The sequence below is a fragment of the Schistocerca serialis genome, chromosome 8 (assembly GCF_023864345.2).
Source record: "Schistocerca serialis cubense isolate TAMUIC-IGC-003099 chromosome 8, iqSchSeri2.2, whole genome shotgun sequence".
In the NCBI taxonomy this organism is placed as follows: Eukaryota; Metazoa; Arthropoda; class Insecta; order Orthoptera; family Acrididae; genus Schistocerca; species Schistocerca serialis.
This window is the reverse complement of record NC_064645.1, coordinates 452,972,127-452,985,636: the sequence shown is the minus strand read 5'-3', so window position 1 is coordinate 452,985,636 and position 13,510 is coordinate 452,972,127. Positions and strand designations below refer to the sequence as shown.

Genomic DNA, 13,510 nt, shown 5'->3' with positions numbered 1-13,510 from the left:
TTTTTAGGCAACAAAGTGTTAGAGGAACTTTATGAGCTGCTGACAGTTGAAACCAGTAGTGTACTAAGCATTATTTATGTAGGTCGGTACTTATGTTGAGGTGAATGTGTCACTAGTTATTGTTGTAACTAACCTATTGTATACCAACCTATCTGCATCCCCCTCAGAGTCGGAGGAGGAAACACTACACTGTTTACGAGTCAAGCTGCGGCCTGAGCTGTGTGTGATTGTTTGCTCCAGTTCGCATCGAGACAGAAATGTGATCTGTTTTCACATTGATAACATCCTTTGTTCATTGTATCAAATGATGTGTTTTATAGTTAGTTACTTGCATCTTCCTAGATCATTTGCATGCTTCATTGGTGTGGAATGAGTCAGTTTACAGGATATGTATACATGATTAGTGTTAACATTAATGAATATGTCATCATTTTATTCCTACTCATGCATCTACACTTAAAACCAGTAGCTGGTGCCAGAGGTCTCTGTTATGAACATTTTATGTCGTGATTCACAAATGCGGTGTAAATGAATCAAACGAATCAGTGTGTCCTTAAATATTTAGTGTTGTGGTATTCAATAATTAATATCACTGTTGTGTTTTATTTTCTTTGGATTTTAAAGCTGAATTAGTTAAAGTGAAGTACATTGGCAGGAGATACGCTGTTCGTCAGTGTAATTAGCCTGATTAAATTGTAAATCTAAAATTATGAAGTACATTTCATAATAATTCTTCAGCTGCTGAGGTTTATTCCTGTGGACTTTGAGGGGTATTTGTAGCTGCAGAATATCAGTTTGAGAATATTCTTAAAACAATAGTTATCAAAATGACACAAATAGGACAGTGGTTATCACTGCGCTGTGTAGTACTTCGAACTTAGGCATTAAGAGGCTACAGTAGGGCCGAGTGAATGACACACAACCATTGTGCGTGAAAGTGGCCTCAGTTGCCTGAGACTGCAGTCGTGTGTGTAGTTGCGTTTGCGCGCGCGCGGTGGTGTGTGTGTGTGTGTGTGTGTGTGTGTGTGTGTGTGTGTGTGTCTATTTTTGACGAAGGCCTTACTGGCCAAGAGCTTTATTTGTGACAGTGTTTTTGTTGTGCCTCTCTGCGACTCAGCATCTCTGCTATATGGTGAGTAGCAACTTTCCTTCTCATAATATTGTTACATTCCATCCTGGATTTTTCATCGTTTGACTTTATCCTTATGTCCTATTTTCTTGTACTGTTGTCAGACTCTTTAATGTGTCGAAAGTGTGTATATGTTTCATTTTGAGGTATATACATAGGCATGTTCAGAAGGTAAGTGTACTAGATTTTTTTGCTACCCACTGTAAAGATGGCAGGTTGAATTGCAGACAGGGATAATGAAAAGACAGATATACATTAGCTTTCAGCCAAACCCTTCTTCAGAAATGGAAACACACACTTGTTCCGACCCCAGTTGCCAGAGATGTTGGTCATGTGTGAGTGTGAGATGTGCTTATTTGTGTGAATGAATGTGTGTGAAAAGATGATAGTAACTGAGCGAATGGCATACAATGAGGTGAAAAATTATGCAGGTCGATGCAGCCATCAACATTTGTGGCCAAGACACTTTTTGCCAAAGGTGACATGTCTGTACAGGTGTAGACCAGCAGTGGAAGCACAGATACACACTCTTGTGAATATTGTTGTAAAACAAGCACTACCTTCCCTCTTGTACAAAGCAAATCGGTCAAGCTGTGTGGTGAGGACACAAAAATCATAATACACCACAGCAAAGAATATTACAAAGTGCAACATCCAGCATGTTAGAACACCCATCACTGCTAACATAAAAAAAACCCAGTGAAGTGAGAATCAAAAGCCATCAGACCATCCTGCACTCCGCATCCACAAAGGAAATGGGGTACAAAGTCTCTCATAGGGAACCAACAAGTTTGTCCTCTGAACACTCGACTGCCATATGTCTGCACTCTTGGCAGCAAGAAATAGTCAGATGTACAAACACTTCACCAATAAAATGGCACCCGTACTGTAGTGAAAATCGAACAAGTTCTGGATGAGTTTCGAAGAACTGTAGATCCTTAACAAAGGGCAGATCAGTCTAATGCCCATGTACTAAGGAGCTGTAGCCTCCCCTAAAGGATGACTACAGCAGGAAGAGGGCTAAAGGCAACGTGGCCATGTACATCACTGTCAAATACTATGCCTTCTCTCTCCTCCTCAACACCAACTTGTGTACAGTTACTGCAATATAGTACAGTATAGTGCAGTGCGATACAGTACTGCAATACAATACTGTACAGTTACTACGCTAGTGTGTGTACTGTACAGGCCAACACTGTGCCCTCTATAAATGCTCTGTAATGAATGCATAGTTCAGGAGGCTCTCAGGGATCTTATTGCACATCTCCTCATACCATTCGTCTTCTGTTGGGATTTCAAAACACGTAATTTTTCTATAGGGGTCTACCACAATCTGTCCCCAAGGTCGAGCTATTGAGAACATCATTTGTTGAGATTGTGCCTCATGAGCTTTGGGTAGAGCACACATTTCAGCACTGCTACAGGATCATTCTCTGCTGTAGATCTGTAGATTCGCTCTCCTGCACTTGCCGACATTGCGTGGTGGGCAGTGGGCAGCCATTATCATTCCAGTGGCCACTTTCCCATCTGGATACATATGAAAAACCAAAGACAGTCTAAAATAAAGTCACCAAAGTGGATGCTGCACTAGTATTTAAGTGCTGGTGCCTTAAGGAGGTGTGTAAAGAGGTGAGAATAAAGTGGATTATTTCGAGGTGTGTGGTTCATGGATACTTTCGCTAGTAGCAATTAATGCATATTAAGTTCTTACCTCCACAGTCTCTGGCTATGATTAACAGTGTAACAATCTAAATTATATCTAAAAACAAAGATGATGAGACTTACCAAACAAAAGTGCTGGCAGGTCGATAGACACACAAACAAACACAAACATACACACAAAATTCAAGCTTTCGCAACAAACAGTTGCTTCATCAGGAAAGAGGGAAGGAGAGGGAAAGACGAAAGGATGTGGGTTTTAAGGGAGAGGGTAAGGAGTCATTCCAATCCCGGGAGCGGAAAGACTTACCTTAGGGGGGAAAAAAGGACAAGTATACACTCGCGCGCACACACACACACACACACACACACACACACACACACACACACACACACACACATATATATATATATATCCATCCGCACAATGTCTGCTTGTGTCTGTGTAAGTGCGGATGGATATGTGTGTGTGTGTGTGTGTGTGTGTGTGTGTGTGTGTGTGTGTGTGTGCGATTGTATACCTGTCCTTTTTTCCCCCTAAGGTAAGTCTTTCCGCTCCCGGGATTGGAATGACTCCTTACCCTCTCCCTTCAAACCCACATCCTTTCGTCTTTCCCTCTCCTTCCCTCTTTCCTGATGAAGCAACCGTTTGTTGCGAAAGCTTGAATTTTGTGTGTATGTTTGTGTTTGTTTGTGTGTCTATCGACCTGCCAGTGCTTTTGTTAGGTAAGTCTCATCATCTTTGTTTTTAGATATATTTTTCCTACGTGGAATGTTTCCCTGTATTATATTCATAACAATCTAAATTGATTGATATATTGACGTTCCTTTGAACGGTGTGATATTTACCTTCTCTTTCTCAAAGAAGAAGATGCAGTGTCGAGCTCCATGATATGGATTGCGGTATAATACAGTCCTAAATAGAGCTGTCCTGTGTTACGAAGTTTGCAGGCTACAGTGTATCCATGTATCATTTTCAGGAAGAAGCTATTTAGAAATGAAAGATTCTGCCTCCCTTTCCAGAAGATAAATTGCAAAAACTTTTACACAAAAATATATTTTGTCTGAGACACACACAATACATCCACCCAGAATCACGAACGGGAAGAGACCGATTGTTGAAGGGTGAAAAATTTGATATCAGCTTAAGGAAACACTAGAATACATATATATGTTCATCTTTCTTTTCCTTCATTTCTTGTTTTGGTGCGGGCATGTTTATATTGCATTTTTTCCCCTCAAAGTATTCTGATATTTATTAAATGACATAAACTTTACGGCTAAACCAAAATAAGATCTGTCACAACTGCTCCCCTACTGTATACTGGCATTGTCTATTATTACTGGATGACAGTATACAGTAGTAGTGCATTTTACAAACGTATGTAGCATAAATTATCAAATTTCATACGGAAGTATCACTTAAACTACTTTTTGGCCCGGTTGGAGATCAAATTCCTTTATTTGTGGCCAAGTTTATATCTTATTTATCCCCTGCATGTGTCAGCGTTATTTATATTACAATTAATTTACATGGAATTTACAAAACTTTAAAGTTTCAGTTTCTGAGAGATCATGACTCAACAAAGAGCATGTTTAAATTAGTCTCTCGCTGCGTGTGAGCCTGGCAGTACCAACAGTGCAACTATGGAGAACAGTTAAGCCTCAGATCTATAACTCGGTAGGCAATGATCAATTCCACATCGTTATGGTGTCTGGAGGATAAGTGCACATTTACGTGTGTTTGCTTAAAAAGTTTGATGCCACAGTGGAGAAGCTATAAAGTTCCAACCATGGTTATATAGGCATGTCATCCATCACATATTTCAGTGTCTGAAAGGCCATCCCGTATCATCTACATCACTATGAGAGCTCACAATATTCTGTGTAAGTCCATTAATTACTTGTTTTAATTCCTCCTTCGTAGTAAAGCTGGGCGTCCAGTGCTACTACAGAGGGTACTTAGAAGGTTTTTTGTCATTGTAGGCACACACAAATTTGATCACTACTTCACATGAGTTTTATTTCTCATTCAACACTCACTAAACATATGATAGGTGGACGGTTTTTCTTGAAGTACCTTTCATTTCACACATGTTAAGACACCTTTTTTATATATAGTTTTCTTTACATGTCTTTGTACAAGTGCATAAAATTTTACATGACTTACATTAAGAAATGAAAACATGACATAAATTTGCTCTTATAACTACACATAAATGTCTTTAATATTAGCTGACGTGTGAGGTCTAATACATTTCCCTTATATATACAAGTTTGCACATAAATCTGTCACATCACTTCTGATGTTTGCATGTTGTCATGGTCTTCAGTACAGAGACTAGTTTGATACAGCTCTCTATGTTACCCTATCCTGTGCAAGCTTCATCTCCGAGTAAATACTGCAGCCTACATCCTTCCAAATCTGCTTAGTGTATTCATCTCTCGGTCTCCCTCTACGATTTTTACCCTCCACGCTTCCCTCCAATACTAAATTGGTGATCCCTTGATACCTCAGAACATGTCCTACCAACAGATCCCGTCTTCTAGTCAAGTTGCACCACAAATTCCTCTTCTCCCCAATTCTATTCAGTACCTCCTCATTAGTTATGTGACCTACCCATCTAATCTTCAGCGATATTTTGTGCTTGTAAATTAATCACTGAATTTTCAACAGTGGTTTTATCTGCTGCATCCATTTCTATCCTTGTGATTTACTAATTACAAAATTTTGAAATGAATATCCCTTTCTTAAAAACTGTGAGAAATTCTTCATTTGTGTGGCCATAGTCTCCGTAGTTGCTTTATAATTCATGAAGGTATTTTTGATCTGTCATTGCAACTAGAAATTGCATGATTTCTTCACCAGATGTGTTTCACTTTATTTAGGTAAAGCATCATCATTGGTCTGTAATTAAGTTTATTTACATTTTGATTTGCTTTCTAGATCAAAAAACAGTTAATTAAGAATAGGTTGGTTTATACTAACAGTGATTTTTCGGCTGATTTCTCGCTCACATCGGGAAATGTCGCCTGCTTGCACATTGTTGTTTTGCTGTGTTAGACACTGATAATTTTTAGATGTTCTGCAGCACTATGCATTTCTCACAAAACACTTTTATGCACACCACTGTATTCTGTTTGTTTTTGTACTTCAAGTATGTATTGCTGTTTGTGTTTTGTAGTGTTGCCAACATAAACTTTTCATTACTTTGTCTGTGACCTGCAAATATTCTCTTTTAATTTAGATTATTGTATGTAAGTAATTCTATTTAAGTGTGTTTTTGTGTATTTATGTAATGTGTATGAGTAGAGAAGGGATAGTGATGGAGTGCAGGGGGGGAAGACCATGATGAATGGACATGAGACACAAGTATATAGCAGTGTGATGGAGTGTGAGTTAGAGGAGAAGGTGAGGAGTGAGAAGCGACATAAAGCTCTGAGTGAGGGGGGGGAAGGCTCTTTTCTTTTACACGTGATTTCATCAATTATTCTTTTCCAGTACTTATCTGGTCATTGAGCAACTGTTTATGTTGTGTTAATTCCTTCTTGTATGTGGAAATTTTCATGCAAAGGAAGGAGGTGTCTGTCTTTACTGATTTTTATTATATTCATATTGTTTTCAATATTGCATGGTCTATGGTGTTGTTCTTTTAGATGAACCCCAAATGTTGGATGATTTTACCGTATTTGAATGCTCTGATGTGTTCTTTATATCTTGTGTCAAATGTCCTGCCAGTCATTCCAGTGTATATCTTTTCACAATCTCTGCAACTGAGCTGATAGATACCACATTGTTGGTATCTGTCTGATTTTGATTTTAGTTTTGGGATGTGCTTTTGTATGCAATTGTTTTTTTTCTTTTTTGCAAGAAATGTTTATGCCTTATTTTTTTTAATATGTTTCCTATTTTATGAGTGAATTTGTTGTGGTAGGTCATTTATTCCCTTTTTTGTTGTAGTGCGAGTTGTACGAGTTAGTGTGGTTTGGTTTGTTTTCTTCATTATTTGTCTCTTTATTTTTTATTCAGTTTGTTGACCTTTGTTTCTTTGAGTCCATTTTTTAATGTTGTTTGTTTTATAATGACTAACTCTTTCTGGTAATTAGAAGTGTTTAGGGGGATCCTGTTCAGCCTGTTTAACGTGCATCTGATTGCTGCTTGTTTGTGGTTCTGTGGGTGGTTTGAAGTGTCATTTAAGATAATGTCACTTGTTGTGGGTTTTCTATATATGTCGATCGTGTGTCTATTATTATCTTTTCTTATGGTTATGTCTAAAAAGTTGATTGGGTTTTATTGTTCTTCTTCTATTGTGAAGTTCATGTTTTTGTGTACTGTTTTTATGTCGTTGGGTAGTTGCTGTATTCTGTTTTTAGGTTCTTCTACCATTCATATAGGAGGGACCTTGTTTCCTCATCGAAGATATTATAAGATAACATGGGTATCCCCATATCATATTACAGAAAATCAAATTGACCACATCATAATATCCAGGAAGTTCAGAAGGAGCCTGGAAGATGTGCGGAATAGAAGAGGAGCAGATGCAAATAGCAACCACCATCTTATTACTGCCAGTTTCCGAATGAAGATTGTGGCTTCCAGAAAGAAATTCAAGCCAAGGAATAGAAGATTCGATGTAGGTAAACTGAAAGATCCACAGATAGCTGAGGGGTTCCAGCTGGAACTCTGGAATAGATTCCAGGCACTGGAACTGGAGATGGATGAGGATAAGGACATGGATGAAATGTGGACAGACGTTAAGAATACTTTTGTGCAAGTGAGTGAGAGACACCTTGGCTTTAAAAATCACCTGCGGAGAGATTGGATGTACGAACATACCTGGAGGAAAATCACCCATAGAAAGGAGGCCAAGGGAAAAGTAAATCATAGCTGGACCAGGCAACAAAAAGCACAGGCACAAGCTGATTATAGAGCTGCAGATAAGGAAGTGAAAAGGAGTGTGAGAAGAGACCACAGCAGATGAATAGATGGACAGGTTGATAGAGCAGAACAGGCAGCGCGAGGGGGGATGTGAAAGAATCTGATATCACTAAGATGCTCTCAAAGTAAAGCTTCCAGAGGAACCGACCAGTAAGGAATAAGAAAGGGGAGATACTAACTACACATGAAGAACAATCATGTAGGTGGAAGGAACACTTTAAAGAAGTTCTAAATAGAGACCTCAGTGAGGAGGTAGAAGAACAAGAACCAACGGTAAACAATGATACTAGTCCCAGCATTGGTGTAAATGCACCACACCCACGAAAGCAGAAATTCAGATAGCACTGAAGCAGATCACGAAAGGGAAGGCACCAGGACCAGATAACATAACATCTGAGATGCTGAAAACAGACTTGGACACCACTGTACATCCTCTTTGAGAAGATATGGAGAGAGGAGAAACTGCCAACAGATTGAATATGAGGTATTATCATGAAAATACCCAAAAAAAAAGGAGATGTTACTAACTGCAACAACTGACAGGGCATTACCCTATTGTCAGTACCGCGTAAGGTACTTTCGAGGATCATTTTAAACCATATTAAGGATTCTGTGGAAGCACAACGGAGGAGAGAGCAGGCGGGTTTTAGAAAACATCGAAGCTCTGTGGGCCTTATCAATACTCTCAGAATTATTCTGCAACAAAGTGCAGAGTGGTAGCACCTTCATTGACTTTGAAAAGGCTTTCGACTCTATCAATCAAAGAGTGGGATACTCTTGCAAAATATGGCATTCCAACAAAGATTATTAACATCATCAAGGAAATGTATGAAGACTATGAATGCCAAGTACTACATAATGGAGAACTAACAGAGCCTTTCCAAGTTAATTTCCAAGTTAATTCGGGAGTACGACAAGGGTGTATTCTTTTGCCAACTCTATTTCTTTTGGTGTTGGACCATGTGATGAAGAGAGTGATGGGGGGACAGAAGACAGGTGTACAATGGGGGATGCGGGATAGGCTCGATGATGTAGATTTCGCAGATGACATTTGCTTAATGGTACAATGATATCAAGACATCAAAGAGAAACTGGCCAGGTTACAGAGAGAGGCATAAGTTGCAAGCCTCGAGATAAATGTTCGCAAAACCAAAGAAATGCAGATAAATTTGACCATCATGAATAGGCTGGCCATTAATGGAGAAGATGTAGAACAGGTCCAATCTTTCCTCTATCTTGGAAGTATAGTCACAACTACAGGAGGCGCTGAGGAGGACTTCCGTAATCGCATCCACAAAGCAAATGGTGCATTTGCACAACAGTACCTTGTCTGGAGAAATAGGAACATCTCAAAGAAGACCAAAATCCGGCTTTTCAATAGCAGTGTGAAGGCTGTTCTGTTGTATGGTTGTGAAACTTGGACGGTGACTAACCACATCAAAAACCAGCTCCAAGTTTTTATCAATCTGTCTCTGGCATATTTTAAATGTGAGATGGCCAGATATAATGACAAATGAAGATCTTTTGAGGGTGACAAATCAGCAACCAATCAATATACAAATCAAAGAAAGAAAGAAAGAAAGTGGAACTGGATTGGGCATACATTGAGGAAACCAGATGGAGCTATTGAAAGGATGGCTTTGGATTGGCACCCTCAAGGAGTTTGAAAACGTGGTCATCCCAGACAGGCATGGAAAAGGACAATCGAGAGAGAAGCTGCAGAGGATGGGAAAACCTGGAATGAAGTGAAGAGACTTGCTAGGAATTTCGTCACGGCCCTATGTTCCAAAGGGAATGACAGGAACTAAGCAAAGCATGCATGTTATGTCATCCATGTATCTGTACCAGTAGATGACATTGTAGCTTTTATTTGTTATTGTGTCTTCAAATATTAGTTTTTCTATGTGATTCATGAAAATGTTGGCTAATGTGTTTCTGACATAGGTGAACCCATGGGTAAACCTCCTCCTTGTATGTAGTATTCTTGATTGAGTTCAAGGTAATTTTGTTGTGTTATTAACTGTAGTAATTTTATGGTTTCATCCGTGTGTTCATGAGGTAGCTGGTTGTGTGTTTGCAGGTTTTCTTCAATTATTTTTATGGATCCACTAACAGGAATGCAACTGTACATGCTTTCTACATCAAAGGAGAGCAATGTTGCTGTGTCAGGGATTTTAGTGTATATTATATGTTCTACCAGTTGAGAGGTATTTCTGATTGTTCTATCCTTTTCTAATTTATAATACTGGTTGAGCTGTGACTGCATTTGTTTTGCTAGTAGGTTTGTAGGAGCTGCTCTGAAATTTACTGTTGGATGGGCTGGATAATTTTCTTTATGGACCTTGGGTTGACATCTCATGTTGGGGGCTTGAGGGTTTTTTTCATACAAGTCTCTGTTTCTCCCTGTCTGTTAATGTATACTCTATGTTTTTGAGTGTGTTTTTAACTTCTTGTGTTTGAAATCTGTTAGTTGGGTTTGATTTTAACTTTTTTGTTGTTGTTTTTGCTGATGAATTCTTCCGTTTTTTCTATGTATTATTCTTCTTCCTTCCCCCCCCCCCCTTTTTTTTCCTCTAACTCACACTCCATTACACGCTATATACTTATGTCTCATGTCCACTCATTATGGTTCCCCCCACTCCATCACTATCCCTTCTCTGCTCTTACACAGTACATAAATATACAAAAACATACTTAAATAGAATTACACACATACAATAATCTAAATTAAAAGAGAATATTTGCAGGTCAAAGACAAAGTAGTGAAAAGTTTATGTTGGCAACACCACAAAACACAAACAGCAATACATACATGAAGTACAAAAACAAACAGTATACAGTAGTGTGCATAAAAGTGTGTTGTGAGAAATGTGTAGTGCTGCAAAACATCTAAAAAGTAGACAAAAATTATCAGTGTCTGTCACAGCAAAACAATGATGTGCTAGCAGATGGCATTTTTCGATGTGAGCAAGAAATCAGCCGAAAAATCACCATAAGTACAAACCAACCTATTCTTAATGAACTGTTTTTTGATCTAAAAAGCAAATCAAAATATAAATAAACTTAATTACAGATCACATGATGCTTTACTTCAATAAAGCAAAACTTGTCTGGTGAAAAAATCACGCATTTTGTAGTTGCAACGACGGATCAAAAATACCCTCATGAACTCTGAGAAAATTTTCTAAATTATCCTGTGACCTGTTGCAAACGTATACTGCAGTGTTGTCGCACTTACACTCACTCAAAACTCTCAGACAAAAGATTTTTAATAAATTAACTGTTTTACTAAAATTTAAAATGCTCCAGTTTTTCGGATTGTGGGGGGGGGGGGGGGGGGGAGGGGGGGCAGGAGATGTACTACTAGTATTTGGTACGCGTGAGGCACTAACAACCGCAGCCATGCAAGCTGTCAGTCAGAATTTTCCTACCTTCTCAGAGGTTTTAGCAGTTCCCCCCCCCCTCCCCCCCTCCTCCTCCTCCTCCCCCCCCCCCCCTTCCTCCCCCCATACAAATTTTATTCTTCATCTATGCACATCCTTCATCCTTTTGTGATCCTTCCTCTCTTTCTTTGGAGAGTATTATTTGTCTTATGCAACAAAGAAAACAAAAGATAATTAATTATATGGAAAATTTTTACAAAATGTTTTATATATTTTAATTACTTGAGTTATCTATACTTGGCACCACCCTGTCATGGTCACCAGTTATACTGGTATTTAAATACTGGCACCATAAGGAGGTAACGTCAATTATTTCGAGTGTGTGGTTGGGGAATACTTTCACTTGTAGCGGTTCACACATTTAAGTTTGCACCTCCACAGTCTCTTGCTATGCTTACCACTATAATAGCCTAAATTGATTGATATATTTACTCTGCTTTTAACAGAGTTATATTTACTTTTTCTTTCTTGAAGAAGAAGAAGATGCAGCTTCCAGCTCTGTGATAAAGAATGAAGTACAATACAATCTTATATAATGTCGCCATATGTTGTGAAGTTGGCAGGCTACAGTGTATCCAGGTATCATTTTCAGGGTGAAGCAATTTAGAAACTAAAGATGTTGCTTCCCTTTCCAAAAGATATATTGTAAAAACTTTTACACAAATATATATTGTTGTCAGACATAAATGCAGTAAGTCCACCCAGAACCAGGATGGCAAGAGACCGATATTATGAGAGTAAAAAATTTGATATCAACATAAGGAAACATTAGAATACAGATATATGCTCATCATTCTTTTCATACACATCTCTTTTTGGCACGGGCATGTTTCTATTGAATCTTTGCCCCGCACTGTGTCTTGATGCTTATTAAATTACATAATCTTTATGGGTACACCAAAATAAGATCCATCACAATGCTCAGGAAGGCTAACAACTCTATAAAGTCAACTAGTTGTGTTTGATCACAGAGAGAGAATCCAGAAATGGGTGGATCATATTAAAACAGTGATACCCCAAGCCAATGGTGCATTCCAGAGTCTTCATGTCATATGTGAGGATCACCTACTTTCTGTGGAGAGAACAGTGCCTCTCTTCAGTAAGGCCACTGCACAGCTTTTTGTGGGGCAAGTACCAGATACTGCCTTGTAGTTGTGATACCCAAAAATCATGGTTTTTCGGAGATTAACTTGATTATGGATATAGATTGTCAAAAACTGGAAAATGGCATTTCTAGATAAATGTCTAAAGAATGGACAGTTAGAGTTTGAGTCCTTTGCTGTGGAGGCCACAGTGCAAAAATGGCTGAAACCCGATTATTGCTTTTTCTGCCTAAGTGCGGTAACTTTGAACCTCTGGATCTCGGTAAGTTTCGAAATTCATCTTAAGATCATACGATATAAATTCTGATGATCTGCAGTGAATAGAAATTATAGAAGTAGCCACCCCCACAATTGGTACTTTTCATACACAAAACCAAAACTCTTTGATTGTTGCAGTTTTCTCGTGAACTGCCCATGAACAAATGGTGTTTTTATAATCCACCTAAGGCTAACTCTAAATAACAACTAATGAAAAAATAAGTCAATTTGCTAATTTCTCTGGGCTGCAGGAGATGTATTTGGATAAAACACAGTCCAATGACGCATAGCTTCCTGCTGTTGTGGGAGGACCTTCCAATTTGCAGTGCATGTGATGCAGATTTTAATATGCAAGATTTTAATTAAACATATTTTGTACTCAAACAAGAGGGCTGAGGCTAATTTAACAGCAGATCTATCGTCTATATTAGTAGATGAGAGAAATGATGTATGGCTTAAGAATTTGTAAACTGCTAGGGGGAAAATTTTAACGTATAATCAATGTAGCTGGCTCGTCCTGCGTCCTGATTTTTTGTGAGTGACCTGAACTATTTTTAAGCATTTATTCTGTAGTTCAGTTCAGATTTTAATAGTTCATTTTAAAGTTTACGGTTGTACATTCTGCATGATTAGGTGGGTGAATGTTGGTGGAATAGGAGAGTGCAATTGTAATTTTAAGGGAATTCTGTCTCTATGCATTTTTAATTTTACCTGTTACAAGCATATTCATCTAATACGTTCCGGCAAAAGCACTAGCAACCCTGCTGTTGATCACAGTTTAATACACTGACTGTAAGAGACATAGTGACGGACATTTCATGAACAGGCTTAAGCCAAGCCAGGCATCAGGGATGAGGCTCCACTGTGACTGCCACAGGCCACGTGGCTGTCAGTGTGTTAATACAGTTCTCAAATTGTTGGATAGTTCTTTTCTGTATGGAATATTGTTAATGGCATTTTACATTATGTTTTAATTATC

The 13,510-nt window shown here is 38.5% G+C and overlaps 1 protein-coding gene across 1 annotated transcript in view; it reads left to right on the top strand.

Annotated features, from left to right (window-relative positions):
* Positions 1 to 13,510, top strand: part of LOC126416147 (glycosylphosphatidylinositol anchor attachment 1 protein) — an 82,533-nt gene that overhangs the window by 68,528 nt on the left and 495 nt on the right. The gene's annotated exons all lie outside the window — the stretch shown is intronic.